General features: G+C 40.4%; 1 protein-coding gene across 2 annotated transcripts in view; it reads left to right on the top strand.

The window, feature by feature from the left end:
- The first annotated feature begins 1,593 nt into the window (after nucleotides 1-1,593).
- Nucleotides 1,594-19,209, top strand: part of RNF182 (ring finger protein 182) — a 35,423-nt gene continuing 17,807 nt past the window's right edge. Inside the window, exons 1-3 of one of the 2 annotated variants that reach the window (XM_038129784.1) lie at nucleotides 1,594-1,764; nucleotides 7,496-7,624; nucleotides 7,846-7,925. The gene's annotated coding sequence lies outside the window, so the exon portion shown is untranslated. The remainder of the gene's footprint in view (nucleotides 1,765-7,495; nucleotides 7,625-7,845; nucleotides 7,926-19,209) is intronic. The other variant, XM_038129783.1, reaches the window with a different exon arrangement.

Raw genomic sequence — 19,209 nt, 5'->3', positions numbered from 1 at the left:
GATGCTGCAGATCTTTCACTTCTCTAATGTTACTCTTTCCTCGTCAAAGCAAGCAAATTCACTGTAAGGTAGAACAAACAAACAACAACAACAACAACAACAAAAAAAAAGCTCTGCTATGCTCTGACTGGATTTATATTACTTCTTTTCTTATTTTTTAACTCTTGAATTGGTATTTGGCATGCAAATTCAGTAGGTAAATGTGTGGTGAGTCCCTGTTTTTCATACCCAACCTTCTCTCTCCCTCATTTGTGCCACCATTGTCATTTGGCTGTGTGATGGCCTGCCAGCAGCTCTGCTGTAAGCTGGGCTGCTTTGTGAAGAGCTCCTGTGGGGGTCTTTCTTGTCTTTGGCAAACTCTTCATAAAGAGTATTTTCTGCAGTGTGCCAGCAGCTCTTGGCACGGATTCATCAGCTCACAGTGACTTGCAGTGTGGATACTTAATAGTCATCCCCTGTAGCTTGGCAGTAGCTGAGATGGATAATGCAGCCTCCAAGTTGCTCCTTGCATGTTAGGTTTCTTCTGCGTGGCAAACTCGGAAAGTCCAATTTTATCAATATAAACCAGGGAAAGAGAAAAGGGGAGATCCATCTTGCACTTCGAAGGATGCTTTATCAACTTTACTACTATTGCGAGAATAAGAATGTTTCAGGCAGAGAAATTAGAAGAGGATAGATCCAACAAGCCGATTCTGCTGAGCCTCCAGTGCAGGAGGAAGAAAGGAAGAAGAACGGAGGAACTGCCTCAGCTTTTGTCAGTCATGTCAAGCGGGAGAAGGATGTGAAGATGGGCGTCCCTGACGCACCATAGACTGTTGCTGTAGGAAAACATGCCACTCCCCAGACTCAGGATAACTCTAAATCTCATATATGTCAGGACACAACAATATTCCCCACATGCCTGGCTGCTTTACCCGCATCCATTTTCAGCTTTTCCCTCCTCTTCCTTCCAATCACCCATGCTTCCCTTCCTGTTTACAGCACACAGGACAAGTGCTTTAGCTCCTCAACCCTTAGGGCCTGCTGCACAATACTAAATGCTCTGCAGAAAAACCCCGTGGCACCCTAGGATCGTGAGCCACTGCCCAGAGGGGTCCCAGAAGCAAGTTCCCACACAAAAGCAGTTCATCACCTGAGGATGTGGAGCTAAACCACTTTCACGAAATGAAAAACTGTTGTTAAAAATTTGGTCCTGGCTTTGTGGGGTTTTTGTGGTGATGTCCTGGGACCAAACAAGCTGTAAAGGCAGGAGGGCAGCAGCGAGAGCGCAGGTCAGTTCCCATGGTTATTTCATGTCATGGGTGCTCCCTGGGTCCCTGCTGCCTTGGGATCCCTTCTCGGAGTGCGAGCGTACCACTGCGTGTGCTTTGGGGACAAGTATCCCTGAGGAGGCGGCATAGCTGGGACGGGGATGCTCTGAGCCGAGGGACCACATCCTAGTCCGAGGATGCAGTCGAGGTGAGGGCGGCGAGGCGCCCTCCCAACCTCCGGCCGGGCTGGGCGGTGCCGGGGGCCGGCTGCAGGCGGAGGAGGAGGAGGAAAAGGCCAGGATATTCCTGAATGAACGGCTCGCTCCTCACCCCACACCTCCGCCCGGCTCCCGCCTCCCTCCCGCCACTCGCCGGTGTCTGTTCGAGGCGCAGCCAGTTTCTATAGCGACGGCGCTGAGCCGCGGCTCTTCCGAGTAGTAACAAAGCCGGCCGCCCGCTGCCGCGCCGGGGCTGCGGGGGGAAGCGCCTGCCTCTCCCGAGGACACCCCGACAGGTACGGAGCGAGGAGATGCCCGCCGCCCGCCGCCCGCCCCCGGCCGGGCGGTGCTGCCGCCGGGGGACGGCTGCAGGAGGGGCAGGGGATCCCCGCGGGTCCAGCGGCGGCCGCGGGGAGAGGGGGCGACGTCCGTCCGTCCGTCCGTCCGTCCGTCCTTCCGTGCGCCCGCGCCTGTGGCAGCCGAGGGACGGCGGGGAGGGCTGCGGGAGGGCTGCCGCAGGTGCGCCCGGGGTGCCCCTTCCCGACTTGTCCCCGGCGCGGCCGCGGGCACCGGGACGGGGCGGCTCGGCTGCCCCCGCGCACCCCCCGCCCGCCGGGCGGCGGCGGGAGGGACGGCACGGGCGGGCTCCGCGCCCCGGGTGGCGACCGGCGGGCTCGGCTCGGCTCGGCTCGGCTCGCCCCTCTCCGCCGGGGACAGCGCTGCTCCTCGTCCTTACGGTTACCCCTTCATAGTAATACTAATAATTTCGCTGCTGCTGCTGTTGTTGTTGTTGTTGTTATAAAAAATGTGACCCCCTGGAAATTTTGGGGTTACAGAGTTTCGTTTCTTCAGCTTTATAAAGTAATGATGAATAGGGTAATATCCTTAAAATGCGCTACTGAGTTTAAAAAAAAATATGTAAAGGGTTGGTGTTGTAGAGTAAACAAGACAAATACTGCTTGTTTTTAGGAGTAAGTGTACGGAAAGGTTTAAGGTAAAATGAGTCTGTAGCTTTCCGAGTCAGAAGGCTAAGATGGTAGAGGTGATAAACGTGTGCTTATCTCGGGCGGCCAAGGTTAGGCAAGAATAAGCGTCTTCACCTCCTGAGATACGAATGTCAGAGTGGATGGGAAGGTCATTAGCCGGTCATTAGCTTTAGCAATGCTTGTGGTGACTGTAATCAATAACATCCGAATGGTAGTGGCTGTGTGAATAGACACGGGTTTCTGCAGAAGTTTAAAATTCAATGGAACTTCCTGATGATGAGAGAAGGCTGACCCCGCATGATGAGGTCCTAGGGAGCAGTCGTTGTTCATTGCTGAGTGATTTAGGAAATAAACGAGATCCCGGGCCAAAGCAAAATTGTGCTGTGCCAGCAGCACGTTCAAGATGGGAATCTTCCTGGCTGTGAACAAGAGGAAAAAGGGAAATAGTACATGAGATGAGGACACTGTGACTGAGGACATAGTTATTGAGTAGGTGGACAAGGACTGACATTTTAAGTAATATGTAATCTAAATATCAGATTATTTGAAATTGAAAACATTATACATAATGTAATATCAGGGTATCAAACCTCGAAGGCTAAGCATTGACTGGAAGAAGTTTGAGAAGTATATAAATGAAATGCTGAGTGAAAAGTGGAACTACCTGTACCATTAAGTAAATGATGTGAAAAGAGTGGAAAGAGAAGAGACAGCTAATCAGCAATCATGAATACAAGTAGAAAAGAAAATGGAGACAGGCTTCGCTTGCAAGAGATGTATAAATAAAATGAAGTTTTATGTGAGTGTTGATCAAGTTTAAGCTTTCCTCAATATAACATTTAAATCAGTATAATCATAATAATATGTGGACTGGAACTCTAGGGGTTTTTTTAGAAACAGCAGTCACAAAAAAAAAAAAAAAAAAAAAGAAGTGGAATTTCTTAGATATGTTGATTGCAGTGGTGTGCCCAGTGTTTATAAGCGGTTGTTCTTTTCTTCTTTCAACAGTGTCACAACAGTAGTTTTGCTGAGTTATAACCTTCTGAATGACCTCTGGTTTTCATGCAACACTGGAAAGCAAACTCTCGAGTTCATAAAATGTGTGAAAATGTAGACCTCAGATTAGTTTAGAATGATGGATAATAGCATTTCAAGACCACACTGTGGACTACCTGAAATTGAATGCACTTGCAGGAAATAAAAGGTCAGCTGTGCATAATAAGGGCCTGGACACTTCTATCCCCATAACTGTATGGCAGAGAATGAGAAGCATCAGAACTCAATATCTTGCCTTAAAAGTGAAAGGGATAAGCAAAATATTTATGGTTATGCTGCCTTGTGACAATTCAGTCCCAAAATTGTTCCTTGTGGAACAATTGCGAACTCAACTAGACAAAGTTTATCAGCAGAAAAAATGTAGTAGTTGAGGCAGTGTCAGGAAAGAATGAAGTAGTTCAGTATAGATATTACACCCCATAATATAGCCTGTCATGCCTAAGGACTTCCAGTGGTCAACAGCTCTAGCAATTAGATCACAGTCTCTCAGACTGTCATTTCACACCTTTCTGGTGCCCCTCAGTCTAGACTAGGTTTATAGGAAGCCTGTTGTCAAATTGTCTTGAAAAGCATCATCTAAAGCTGTGCATTCTGTGCCTTGATATAAGACCACTGCAGGAGTCTGCTTGCCACTATTCCTCTTGCTGTGTTCAGTCTTAATATTTTTATCTATATCCTAGTTTGATGACTTGCTGTTAAATATTTTTTCTGGAGATGTACATGTGCTTGCTGTAGCCAGCAGCTCTTTCAAGTACACAGGGACACTTATCACCTGCTGCCTGGAGGCTGTGATTTCAGTCCTCCCAGCAAGGTTGCTAAGGAGTACTGGGGATCCTTGGAGAGCAAGGCTCAGGAAATTCTCCTGTGGCCTTTGCACACATTGTGTGCTGAAGCAGTGCCTGTCCAATATAAACTACTGTTCTGACAGTAACATAGTATGACCAGATGTGCACCTTATATATCACACTATAACATAAGATAATTGTGACTTTCTAGTGAAAACAAAACATCTCAAGTGTTAAAGTGCTGTGATGACCTGCAAAGAGCTCAGGCTTCTTCAAAATGTACCTTAGGTTTAAAATTCATTTGCAAGGACAAATCAAGGAGAAAGGATGTGCAGCTTTTAACCTACTACAGCTCTACATTTTTTAAAACCAAATCCTGTGTGTTTCATTCAGAATGTTTTTTTCCTGCAGAGGTGATGCAGCACAGCATTTTAGGCGTAATAAATGCCATAATTCAAGATACCTTTCCTTTTCCCATTTTATCTTTTCCAATGAGTGGACACTTCAGTAGAAGTTGAAATAACTCAGCAGAACTTTAAGCTTAGTCCAGAGAGCATGAAAAGATGAGATGTTCCAGCATCTCTAAAGCATTGAGCAGAGACTTCAAATCCATTTAGGTTCCATCTGATCTCTCTTGCCATTTCCAAGAAATTTAGCCAAAGTGTTACAAAGCTGTAGTTCTCTGAAAGACTCGGGTTTACAAGTGTTTTGTAGATATATATTGCATTTTGAAAGTAACACCTGTACCACTGGTGATAGTTCAGAAATTGGAGAAAGGAATAGGGACAGACTGTCTCACCTCTCAGCTTTTCTACTTCAACTTGGAATTGCCCAAGTTGTTTGCAGAAAGGTGGCCTTGTAGAAAAGAAAGTGGTGTGACAATCTGGTTTTGAGAATAACTGTAAGGAAACCTGACAGTGTGTGGGGCTGTAGTGAGGAAGAAGAGGGGGGCTGATGTGCAGCCCGTGATGCAGACATAGCCCTGGAGTCAACAGGCATGGTGGGAGAGTTACCTGGGACTGGTATGAGGAGTCAGGTTGAGACATGAGTTGGACTGGGACAGGAAAATCTGGTGTTAGACTGTGTGCATCAGTTCCTCCCAGCAGATGTCCCAGCTCAGGGCTGAAGGCTTCTTTTATGCCCCCTTTTGTAAGTCTTCAAGGTGGTGTTGGCAATATACAGGGCAGAGGGCATTGGTAAGGAAACCCAAACCTTTCCATAATAGTTTCAGGGCAGGTGTTGTTCAAGGCAGGGGAACTGATCTTGGCAGGCAGTGCATGGCAAAGAAAGCAAACTCCCATTTCAGATGGATAGCCAGTCTGTACTCAGGCAGGAGATGCTCTCCTGTGAACAGAAAGAAAATATTCCCCACTTTGGTGACTCACAAGCAGTGACCTGATCAGACTCTGCTTGAAAAAGCATCTGACCTTGAAGCTTCTGCTGTGGAATAGCTTTGTGTGAAAGTATGGCTTGACCGCTGAGGAGCTACACTGCAGGTGTTTACCAAGAACCTGCAGATGCCATTTGCCTCCAATACATGATGGGGAAACCTGGAGTATTTTCACAGAAGTATTCTCTGTTAAAAACCAACATGCTCAAAACTCAAGCTCATACTGGCTTTCCATTCTTCAAACAATTCCTGCAAGTAACTCTCAAAAAAAAGCTTTACCAGTGTTTCTACCAATATTGAAAATATTTTGTTTATTCAGCTAGAATTATATAAATATATTAAGCAGAAATTTTGAGTAGGGTTTGAATCACCAGGTGGAGTGTTGTATAAAGTGTGTGTAATGAGGGCTCTTATCTTCCTGTATCTTTCAGTTCACTGGATTACACATCTATGCTGTTAAAGTGACAGCTAAATGAAAGTAAAAGAAATAAACAGTGCTGTGTTTGGTGCTAGGTTCAAATGGTAGAATGAGTGAATTGCAGGGCCACAAATTATACAATGAGAATAAACCAAAAAAAATCACTTAATAACTGCCGACTATACTGCAAACTCAGTGAAACTTCCTGTGGAAGAAAATGATGAGTTATTGTATGCCTAAAACTGTATTGTAATATATACATTCAGTGGAATGCTGGTGTTTTGTAATGCTCTAGTACTTGGATTTTCTTTCAGTATATTACAGATATTTTACTGTGTCCACTGAATCAAAGAGCACTTTTGTAGCTGATGCTTACTCCTGTAATCAAGTTGCCTCTCATTCTCTGACAAACTAAACAGATTGAGCTCTTTTAAGCTTTCCCTTGAAGAAGATTTATTCAGCTCCTGAGTATTTTTTTTGTGACTGTCTCACTGTTCCTGTGAGAAACTGTCCAAACTGTTCATAAACCTATAAAGATTGTGATCGTTGTGACTGTGCAAAATATCTTAGTTTGACTCACCACAGCCCAAAAGGTAATGGTATCTCAGCTGTGTTTCCCTCCCATGTTGCTAAATTCATGTTGCAAAGATCTCACACTCAGATCATTTGTCTTTGTGACTCCTCTATGTCTCTGCTCATTACAGGGGGGTTGGACTAGATGACCTTTAAAGGTACATTCCAACCAAAACTGTTTCAATCTATGATTCTGTATCCACAGTGCGAATTAGGTGTCCAGCTTACCTGAATAGTCAAAGCTTTTTCTACAGTAATCTGATACACTAAAACAATGCAGCTAGCAAGTACTTAAATGTTAAAGAGCTTTTTTTGTGTGTGTTTGTGTTCATTCCTCATTTTATTTGTATCACTTGAGCAAAGTTGTTAGGTGGAAGTGGTCTCTCTGCTTTTCAAGATCCTAATGTATTTCTCCTTTCTTCTCTGCCATCACCATGGCAGACCTAAAGTTGTCTTTTCCTTCTATTAGGCCTCTGAGATAAGTCCCCAATGTTTGTGCTATTAAATTCAAGGTCAACACCTTGAATAACCCTTGTTAAGTAAATTGAAATTAGATATTATCTTACTAGTCAGATCTGTCTAAAAAGACCAAAAAGGGAGAGCATCTTCTGACAGTATTTACACTCAACATGATAGGCATGAGTACCTGCTCATTTAAAGATCAACTAACAATGAAAAATTTAATTTCTGGCCCTCTCTGTGTACTAAAAATTAGGAACAAGTATCTATCCAGTAATATAAAAACTGCCCTCTTTATATTGTAAGTTTTTCTTAGCCTGAAATATCAACCTTAATCTTAAAATGCCATGTCTTCCATAGGGCAAAGAGAGAACAGAAAGCATACCAACGATGAATCATCTGTTTTTGTTATCAGTCATTCAGACCCTTTGGTGATGGATGGGTGAATAGATTGAGCCTAGAGCTCTAAGCCAGCTTGGCAGCTGGCAGGTAAGTCCCTGGAAGCTTACCAAAATGCTTTTTGAAGCACCACACTTCTGTTTTAATTGTTGTATTTAGCAAAATCATATCCTAGAATATGAAGTATCCTCTTAAGACAATAGGATCACACTTAACAGTACATCTACTATCAGTGGAATTTAAGCATACAGAGATTGTACATGTGCTCTGGTAGGGATCTGAAGAAGGATGCTTTTTTTTTTTTTTCACAGGGAAATAAAGAAGCAGCTCTTACAAGACTTGGAAAGAGCAAGTCAGAACTGAAAACAAATGGTGTGCGGGTGATGTAAAGGTGAAGTAATAATATTGCATATTGATAAATCCCACAAAAAATCCCCCAAAAACATCCAAGTTAACTACGTTTCCAGTAAATTTTGTGTGATTTGTTTCTTAAGGATTAATGAAATTTTCTTACATGACTGCTTTGCCCAACTATGCCACCTGACAGGCAAGTTAAAAGCATTTTGTTGGCCTGGAATGGAGAAGCACTGGGTGCAGTGGTAGCTCCCTTCCTTCCCCTGGTATACCTCCCAAGACAGCTTGTTCCAAAGTAGGGTGCTGTGCTAACGGCAGCATTTAAGAAGATTCTTTTTATGAATTTATTGTAACTGCTTCATGTTGAAGTGTGGTTTTTAGACTCTAAGGACAGGTCTCTGTGTGTTCATCAGTGTAAATGTAAGGCTTCAGTAATGCATATTGACACAGATTTATTAAAATATGAATTCTCATTGACTTTGGGACTGAGAGGAGGGAAGAATGGCAAAAAAAAAACCAAAACAAAACCACATAGAAAGAACCTTTCTGGGGTGTCTCTTTTCAGTACAGTTTTAATATTCAGGTATGGCTATGAATAGATTGAACAGGCTTCTAAACTTTATGCCCTTTTAAAAATTAAGTGGCCTGCTTATTTTCTGTTTCAGTAAAGTAAAATTATTCATGAAGAGAAAGGTCAGTTGTACCAGTCTTATAATTAATTTTCAGTTTTAATAACATTAACAGGATGCTTCACTCACTGTTTGTCATTTATACAGATAGCTCATATGATGCATGAGTGTGTATTTGAAATTCTGTAGGTATCTTGAGAGGGTAACAGCTTTTCTCTAGTTCTAGCACACACACACGTGCATGCACACACATTTATACATGGTACCTTCTCAAGACAGCTAGAGTATTTTAAATTATGCATATATATGGACATGTATATTTGTATTTGCCAGACAGACCAAGGGTATAAATTGACATCATAGATACAGGTGTGGAAATTTTCTGCATTCAGTGGTGCAGATTACTTTACAAACACATTCATCCCTGTAACCTTTTGTTTGCCTTTTGCTCAAGGAAGAGAAACAATTTCACACAATATGATCAGTAAAGTGCATCTGTGGACATAATTCTATGCAGGTGTCCAAACCAGAACTATCTATCCACTGACTGTAAAATAGGAACTTGTAATAAACAATCCTGCTGCATATTTGATGCCTCCTCCTTTTTACTGTATTACTCTGCACTTCTTTCATTAGCAGTGTTATATCTTTATGCATAGCTTTTTCCCTCTTTTATTTCGCTTACAGTCTTGTCTGTCTGTGTGCAAAAAAGCCAGCCTCATTGAAACAGAATTTTTTTTTAAGAGTTAAAGATCTTTTTTTTTTTAAAGAGTTAAGATCTCTTTTTAAAGAGGTGTTTTGTTTCAAAGAGTTACCGTCTGTGTTTTATTTTGCTGCTCACGCATTAGCTATGTCAACCGAAGCACAGATAAAGAATAAAAAGAGGCATGAAATAAAGCTTTGAGAAATAGTAAATACTGGGAAGTAAAAAATATACAATGATCAGCACGTGGCAGTCTGTATTGAAAAGTAAAGCTCGTATCACTCCATTACTGCTGGTCCAGAGCTCCTTTGATCATGTTTGAAGAATTGCTTTTGTCTGGGAATGTTCGGAGGGCTGATACGAGTCGACTTCAATGAACACTTGCTTTTATGTTTGTATATTCATAAAATTTAAAATTCAAATGCGTATGTGTGTGTTATAGCAGTGCACATAGCTGATGGATTAGGTTCATTATTTGCTGTTAAAATATTAGCAATAACTTTCGTGAACAAGACACAGTAACATGGATTTTGCTGTGCAAAATATAGTGCCTGAGCAGACAACTGTGCAACAAGTAGGGTATGTAAGAAAATTCCAAAGAAGGAGATAATCATATTTGGCATCAGTTTTGAGTCACAGTGGATTGGAGAGGTTTGATGTGTTTTGCGGGGGTTTATGTTTATTTTGGCTTGTGCTTTTTTATGGTGGGGAAGATGGATGCTAGGGGTCTTTCAGGAAGAAATATTAATTACAAGTGGAATTTCTGCACTGTCATGTGGATGAGAAGAAATTTCTGCCCTGGCAGTTTGCCTGTTAAAGTATCTTAATTCTGCACTACCAGACACACTGCAATGCTTGTATCAAATTTTCTAGAGAATACACTGAAGGCAGATCGCAGAGCACTCAGACAATGGGCAAAACCTGAAAAGACTTGTAGAGAAAAAAAAAATCAAACTGAACCCATATATTACAAGATCATATTGTTTTGAGAGAAGAAACAAATCTTGGGAAGGCAAGTTCATCAGCATTCATAGCACTAAGAGTGGTCCAGTTCCTGTGCTGCCAGCTCCAGAACTGACGTCATCTGTCCACCATGACATACTGGACCACTCAGACTGGCACACAAATACTGAGCAGCTGCCTCACACAAATCCAGTCGCATATCTCTAGCAAAAGAAAGACTCTAGTCAGAGATATGAATGGTTATTCAGCCATTTGCAAAAAAGAAATGCAGTGTGCTAGGCAGCAAACAGCAAGCATCACACATTCAGTAATGAGCAAAGTGATAATGGGGAAACCACGGGGAATTATGTTGATAGGAAATGGGTAAATATTGGGGGTCTGTTCAGCTCAACCCACTGGTTCCAGGGAGGACACTTGACAAAGCTCACATCTTGCATGCAGCACCAGATGTCCATGAAACTTGGTTTATTTTTTTCTCTGATTTTTCTGTCTGCTGCAAGCCTGAGAGAAAGGGAACTGAGTCCTAGATCTCTGCTCTGCCTCTCCAGAGTGCCAGCTGCACTGGAAAGACTGAAGTTAAGTTGTTGTGTTCCTGCAGCTGGCTTTTAGGCTCTGGGATATGACAAGAAAGATATGCACAGGTTGCACCAATTTTTGGGTTTCTTTCAGTTACACTGGAACCAAAAGGGGCCATTGTTAAGGAATAGACAGTATAGAAAATTATTTGATCCCCTGCCTAGACTGTGTGAATTAGCTAAATGGTGAATATCTCACATTGTGCTATCATTATTGTTCATCATTGTGACAGGCCGGAAAGAGCAAACATAATAATTAATACTCGGCATTGTGATAATGCCATTGTGCCCCAGCTTTAAACTGTTTAAACAAAGCTTCTCTTTTATTTAAGTAACTTCCTGTTAATTCTGTTAAATCTTTCTGTTCTTCAGTCTTGAATCAACTTTGCAATAGAGACATCTTGTATTTAAGTGGGCTTAAAGGCAGGGAATGTCTTGTGTTTGTATGGGTGTGTCTCTCCCTTTCAAGTAGAGGACAGCTATAACTGAATTACATTCTTCAAATATCAGATAAAATTATCCAGCTAGACATTATTGTACACATACATATGGTATGTGTACAATGTGTTGCATATTGTAAATATGTAGATTAAAGCATTAATCTATTAATGCAAAGTTTAAAGAAACATATTGAGCTACTTTTCATGGAATCATAGAATGGTTTGGATTGGAGGGGACTTCAGAGATCTAGTTCCAACCCTCCTGCCAAGGTCAGGGACATTGTCCACTAGTCCAGGTTGTTCAAAGCCCCATCCAACCTGGCCTCAGATTTCCACTTCCTTTTTTTTGCATTTTCTGAAATGCAGTGTTTTATTCCAGCTGAACAACAGTCACTAGCAACCATATTCTATCTGATGTGTCTTCTTTCATGAAGAGATACTAGTGCTTATTTTCAATGTGAAAATTGCAATTTCAGTTTTTATCTGTGCATTTTCCTGGATGTATTGTAATGGATTTATAAGTGTGGAAACACAGTGTGTAAAACAACACACTCCCTCCTTTGTAAAACTTGCTGGAAAATGCACTGTGTGTTAGACCTGCTTTTGAAAATCAGAATAATCAAAGACGTAATATATTATAAAGAAAAATATCTGGAAATGTGGAAGTTCCTGTTAAAATATATACATATAAATTTTATCTTTATTTGATAGTGCAGTCATGGGTGGTTGAAATAAAACTACATTCCTCACTGACAGTCACTGCCCAGGGGCTTTGTGAACCCTTCAGCATCGCGAGGGTTCATAATGCTCAAATGGACAAGGCTCTTCAGACCTGTCTCTACTTTTACTGAGAATTGTAGTAGGCACCTTGGTGAGAATGGGATTGAGCGGGTGTAGAAGCACCAAAGTGACCATGCGAGAAGGACTGTGAGAATGGCACCCAGATGAGGTCATTGCGATAACAGCGAACATCTACCTGACCTTCCAAGGACACCCACTTCAGGAGACAGTGAGTAAGGCCTGATGACTCACAGAAGTGGGTGGGAAGAATAGATTGTTTGCTGTTGCCTGAAGACAACAGAAATGCACATCCAGCAGCAGCACGTGTTTGCCAGCCTGAAAACAAGGATGAGGCATGCCCTGTTCACCACAGTCACTGTAAGGATTGTATCTCCATTGTCAATGCTGAACAGACTTTTGGTTACCTGTGTCTGGGTACTTTGTGAGTGCATGGATTGGAGTGTGATCAGCACCCTCCCATTCTGTAAGATCTCACACTGGAGTCTTCTAAGTTCTTGGTACGCTGTACTGCAGTATTGTCCTCTGGACTTTTCAGGATGTGAGGTTTAAACCAGATGATTTCCAGAGGTTCCTTCCAATGTAAATTGTTCTGTAATTCTGTCACTTGAAAGCAGTAGTATGTTCCATGAACTTCACTGTGCAGGTCATAAGATTAGTATAATATAGGTTTATGGTCATTTTTTAAATCTTACACTTTTATCTTCATTTGTTTGAACTACCCATGTTTTGTTTTTTAAAAATGGTTTTAAGTGACCTAGGTACAAAAAAAAAAGAAAGGCATTTCTGAGCATAAAATTAATTTTAAATAATCTTGCACTAGAAACAGTTTCATTCAGTGTATCTTTCTGATCAGAAGGCTGTAAACCTCTGAACATCAGGGACTTGGGATTGAAGTGCCATCTCAGTTGTTGGCTGAGACAGGATCAATGACAAACAATGAGGATTATGTATCCACTTAAAAAAAAATACAGTGCCCAGACTGAACTGTCCAATTTGCAGACCTCATCTTGTCGCATTCTTTATGGCTCTAAGCTGATTGTATGAGGCTGGAGCCACAAATAATCTCTCTCATTCAGCTCTGCTGCAATGTTGTTGGACATACAGAATGAAGGCTTGTTACTCAAAATCAGACACATCTCTCAGCTTTAGCACGGGCCATGAGTTGTGCTTTTGGTTTGCTACTTGTCTGACAAAGTACAGTTTCTTTAAAAACACTGAAGGATCTGCTGTGAACCCTACCAGCCTTTACCCTTAGTAGAATTCTCTGTAAATGAACTGAGCCATGGTGGTGGTCTGACAACTCAAGGAGTAAATGTACAGCTAAATGAAACAGCTTTCTCCTGAACTTTGCTATTTCACTGTAGCTATTTTACTGGTATTTTCAGTATCAAAATGAATGCTACATTTTGATCCCAAGTACTTTTTGGGATGTTCTATCAGTCTATGGCTATTTATCCCCATTAATTCTCATCAGTATGGTGGGCAACAGAAGGTATATATCGTTACTCCATTTCTTTTCATATTCAGATTACTACCAAACTTTAGTATCATCTATTCTTGTATAACTCACATTTTTCTCACCTTCCACCTCAGTCTGTGCCTTAAAATGTTTCAAATTTGATTCCTGTCACTTGTAATATACACCTTGTAACCTGCTCTTTCCTAGCTGACTTGACACTTCCATTGCTTCCCTTTCCCCCTAGCCCCCTTGTGCCTCCTCCTAAAGTGTATAATTCTGCTTCTTTGAAATCCCCCCACAAATTCACTTTGTGTATCAAACTTTGTTTTATTCCACTCAGTCCTTCTCCCCCTGTACATGCTTCCTGCTGTGTTTCCTTAGCATGCTAATTTAGAAAGCTTTTTCCTAAATGTTCTTCGCTTGCACTTAGCCGTCTCTGTCCACTCCCTACAGCAAAGTCTTTCCAAGTCATCATACTGCTCCTCTCTTTTCTCTGATTCACAACTCTCCTCTGTAAGGATCCCAGGACTTTCAGGCAACAATCTTGTAAATTGTGTTCTGTGATCAGTTGCACTCAGGCAACAAAAGTAACACAATGGAATTGAGCCCAGTGGCTTTGCACAAGTATAAGAGAGATAAGGTAGTGAGCATTTACTTGGAAGGTCCTTTTTTGCTCCATTTAGGTCTTGTGTTCAATGATGTGGTTATTAAGTTTTTAAGATTCCTTACAGGTTTTTAAAGCTAATGTGTATGCTTTAGTTCATTTCTCTTGAGTTGCTGAGTTAAAATCTTCCTGTGTGAAATAGTTAAGAATTGCTATGGATGGTGAGTGGGATGTCCAGTTCGTTCATAACCGCTGGTGCAATAAGCCAGTGGTTCCACCTGGTATATTTACAGAATATGAGACACATCTGAGGCTGCAGTGTCTCATTTGGACGTGATGCCGAGTCTGTGTGAGTGTATCAAATACTTCATTCACATAATGTTCAATCAGTAAGTCCTTCAGACTTGATATCCTGCCAATGGGGCTGCCACAATTCGTGTATTCATAAACAGTGTCCTTGAGATCTTGTCTGCTCCTTTCTGCATAACCCAGTGTATTAAACAAACTTTATCTTTTTGAGGAAGGGAACAGTATCCTGTGGTTTTTATGAATGACTAGATGTCATCATAGTTGTTTACTGATGATGTTCCCCAGTTGGAGTTATATATTATGAAGCACAGTTGATTCCAAGATTTAATAATGTGACAAATTTATTTTCTTTTTCAGTAGCAGAGCCAAGGAGAAATTGATGGTTGTTTGTGTCAGTCTTCTAGTCAATTCGGTATGACTTCTGCCTTAGTAGGAATTACAGATTTAGGACCTGAATAAATGAGACAGTAACAAATATTAGAAACATCAAAAAGGTATCCTACGAAATAGTAATTAAGAAAAGCATACAGTAGTAGTTTAATTCTACCAGCTTTCTCACTGTTACCCAATAAATAAGCATTTTGCCTGAGAAAGGCCTGCCTGTGCATTTTAAGAAAATGTTTGCATCCAAGATTTAATTCCTGCTGTCATTTTACAAGGTAAACTCAGTGACAAGTTTTGACAAACAAATCCCTCAAGGAAAGTTTTTCTTAGCACATCTTTAGAGCTACTGGCTATCATAAGGAAAGCAAGAGGAAAACTACTTTTTATCTTAAACAGAGGGATTTTTAAGAGAAGCCAATGTGATTTGTTGACATATTTGTAAGCATTGGAACTTGTTTGGTGGAATCACTCTTGATTTACACAAGAGGATTTTTGTCTTATGAATTATCCATATCCTGTGTTGCCATTTTTCTTATTAAAAGACTTGTGACCACACTGACAAAAAAAAGGAGAGAATGCTTTTATTGCTGTAGGATACCATAAATGCATCTCTGAAAATGCTGTGCAGAGCTTTTGATTTTACAGAATTCAGTGGGATCCTTGAGAGCTAGAGATTTGGGCATAGACAGTGTGATATACTATCACCTTTTGCTGTGGACAAGGAATGCTTCATTAATAAGACTAAATGGGCACTAGGGCTGTCTAGTGAATCTACTTAACATAAAATTCACTATTGAAGCAGCTGCTTCTCTCCCAATCCACTTCTGTCTTATGATCTATCCATACAGCAGTGTTCTGTGAATCCCACTCAGAAGCAGGAGTGTCTGGGAGAAACTCAGAAAAATAATTTTCATTATTTTTCTCCCTGTTTTTCAGAGAGACAAATAATGAAAATTAAGTTTCTCAAGCCTTCTACTGCTGGTCTTGTCACTTCATATACACAAGGTGTTTATGTGCAGGAAAAAACTTTGGAAGGCATCTGTATGGAGGAGCACTGACAGACATTGTGTGAATAGCAACATTTGCATAAACTTTTTAGTAAGTAGAGATGAAAGTCTCCATTTTCCATGGTTACTGATCCTCAGTTATCCAGTTCAAACAGACATATCTGAGAATGAAAGGTACAACTTTTGCTGTCTTTTAGGGTATCTCCTATCATGTTTCAAAGTGCAGTCTTCTGTAGCTTAACACTCTACTGTGGTGGCTTACAGATAGGCAAGATATATTGGCACAGGTTGTAGACAAAGCTCAGCATATTAACACAGGATGAAAGTGTGGGAAATGGTACATAAGGCTGGCTGATTCTCCTCCAAGCCAGATTAATTTAGCTCATCCATAAGTACATGTTATTATGGCTAGGTTGGTTCCACTATGAATCCTGCTCAGTTATATCAACTCTGCGCTGCAATTTAAAGTGTAGATGTACTCACTGTTGCAAAATATATCCACCACAATTACTGAGAAATGCTCCTCAGGGTGCACTTTCTTTGGGTGCACTTTCTGAAAGAGTCCTCCAGAAGCAGAGAAGGACAAATATGAGCTCAGAAGCTCTCAAGTAATCTTGCAATCATTTGACTCTGGAGCAGAATTGGATTTTAATCAATTTCACGGAGAGTTCTTTCTGTCAAGAAACTAAGCCCAAGGAAAGAGGTCTAGTTTAACCTGCTGCAAATTATGTGGTTGGTGTTTGCAGAGATGTGAAAAAGTCAGATTCACAGTGGATGCTGCCTTTTGCACTGATTACTAGTGAAATACTTGTTAACTTTCATAAACTTTGGTTTAGTAGGCTAACAAACAGCAGTGGGCTATCCTGGTGCTTCAAACATGGAGCTTTCCATTAAAATAGCATAAATAAAGGATAATGCTTCTTAGCTTTTGAATAGATAATACATCTATATAGGATTTTTTTCCTAGATCTTCAGTCTTTGCAGATTATATGCATTCAGCACACCGGAAATGAAAAACAGTGAAATATGTGCTATCCCCTAATGTCTAGTTAATTAGTTCACTTCCTAGCATGTCTTTCTAATATCACTTTTTGGAAAAGAGACTTACACAGTGGAACATTCAGAAGCCTTATATTCACTGCTTAAGTGAAAGCAGAGCAGAGGAGATTCGTTATTTAAAGTAGTTTAAAGAAAGCTGTCATTTAAAACATCTGGTGTTTTAAAATGTTCCCGGTTATGTTTCGATCAAAAAAAATATTTTCTTACTTAATGGAAGGCAAGAAATGTTTCTAATTTCCTACTTTACTCCATAAGCCTTAGCCAGGCTGCTCATTTGTGATATTGTATAGAAAACCTGATATCCTTGGGAATACTTGGTGAAGAGCAGATTTTTATTACATCATAACCTGCTAGTGTTCTTTTTTCTAGTCTTGAAGTACATGTTGCAAACCACTTAAAATCCCCATTCATTATTACCAGTTAAAAAATACCAATAGCTGATCTCAGTTATTAATTTACATGAAACTAAATTTATAGGTTAATAGGGAAGTGAAATGGCTCTCTGTGGACTGTGTTGCTTTTGAAACCTTTAGAATTCCATTTTAGGTACTTTCTCTCTGGTTTGTGTGTTGGTTGGGGTTTGGGTTTTTTTTAATTAGTTTAATATACAAGCTGTGCTTCTGAATATGCCTTGATTACTTCCAAAATTTCTGAAGTGATGCTTTCCTCTCATGGAGTTTTGTACTTTGAATATGCTCAACTGGCAGACTTCAAATGTTTATTTCATTTAACCTTTCAACCACTGTAGTTGCAAATGACATCAAAATGCTGTAGCTCTGCTCAAAGAAAAGACAGTTTCATATCCTTCATTGAGTTTGTGAGGCTTACCCAGTGTAACTCTTTTGAATGATGGAAAATTTGTAAAGTCCAGGCTGCCCTTGTCCCAGAATAGAATTATGCAGCTCCTTCTGAAACACATTTCCTAAGTGCAGATTTTCCGATTTTTTGCAGGTTCTTATTGATCCGATTTAGACCTGATTGGATTATCTGCTGCTGTGGCAGTATATTTCTATCACAAACACATGGGAGGGAGATACACTGCATTCTTAACTGGATTCTGATGCATCCTATGAATAAATTTCAGCTTCTTTCTGCTCCTCTTATCCAGTCCAAAGGGCACTGTATATAGAGTCTCAGCCCAAAAGGATTCCGCCCTTTGCTTGAAATATTCCATCTAGTAGCACTTCAACTCTTTCACTGACAGTTCAGAATGAGTAAAAAAAAAATTACCACATTTCACTGCTAAATAACATGTTTAAGCTGAGCAATTCATATCAGTCCTCCTGAAGTTTAATTGCTTTATAAGCATTAATCTGAGTTAAGCAACTCTGACCAGCAGAACACTCCAGTGGTTCTGACATTGGTGGTGTAGCAATTTATGGAGCTCTGACAGTCCCAGATCATCCACAGTAGCTACAAAGATACTACCAGACTAATACTTAAAGCTGCTCTTGTTTCACATGATTCCTGTATTCCTTAAAGGAATAGAATAAAAGCTCTGCATATCATTTGACACAAATTAATTTCCCTCCTCCCATCCGCTTTCTCAGTGCCTGCAATTTTATGTCTCATACCTGTGTCTAGAATGGTGGGTGTGCATATCATGTACAAATCAGGCCAAATTGAATTTTTCCACAAGCCTGTTGTAAGAGGGCAGTACATGCTGCTGTCAAAGTTAATGTCTCCTCACTGACACTTCTCTGTTAGGATTGTTCATGTCCTAGGAAGGCAGATGAAGAAAGATGAAAAAACTTTACTGCATGTCAACCAGATCTACTAATATTGTACTTTTTATAGCATCTGTGGGGTTTGTGTTTGCTCTTTTTTAAATACTTCAATAAGATTTAAAAAAAAATTCTTAGTTACATTGAAATTCTAGTGATGATAATGATGTAATAATAATAATAGTAATAATAATAATAATAATAGATATAATAATGCTGATTGAGGAGGGGTTATATGCCAACTTTGCTGTATTGCTAAAGTCAGAATAATCTTTATCCCAGAAATAAGTATTTTTAGGTGCGTGCTTTAGGGGAACTAAATGAAATATTAAAATTACACTTTATTGGATCCAGGTTAGAGTGTTGTTTCCTCAGACCCCTCACTTTTCAAGCTATTGGGACTATTTGCAGCATCAGCTGGATCAGACTTTAGTAGCCAGTGTTTCAAATAGGACACAGTGATAGAAGACCAGGTCTGAAAATGTTGTTTGTAAGTGGAAATCTGTATTGGATTTGGATTATTTTGATGTAGAGTTTTCAAATATTCTTGTGACTGAAGGAACTGCAGTTGTTTTTTATGATTTCCTTTCTGCACAGGATCAGATGCAAATTCTGAGCAGTAGTTAAAGCAGAAAACCTTGTTACCAAATTTATGTAACAAGTA

The sequence above is a fragment of the Motacilla alba genome, chromosome 2 (genome assembly GCF_015832195.1).
Source record: "Motacilla alba alba isolate MOTALB_02 chromosome 2, Motacilla_alba_V1.0_pri, whole genome shotgun sequence".
NCBI classification, from domain to species: Eukaryota; Metazoa; Chordata; class Aves; order Passeriformes; family Motacillidae; genus Motacilla; species Motacilla alba.
This window is presented reverse-complemented; position numbering and strand designations above follow the sequence as displayed.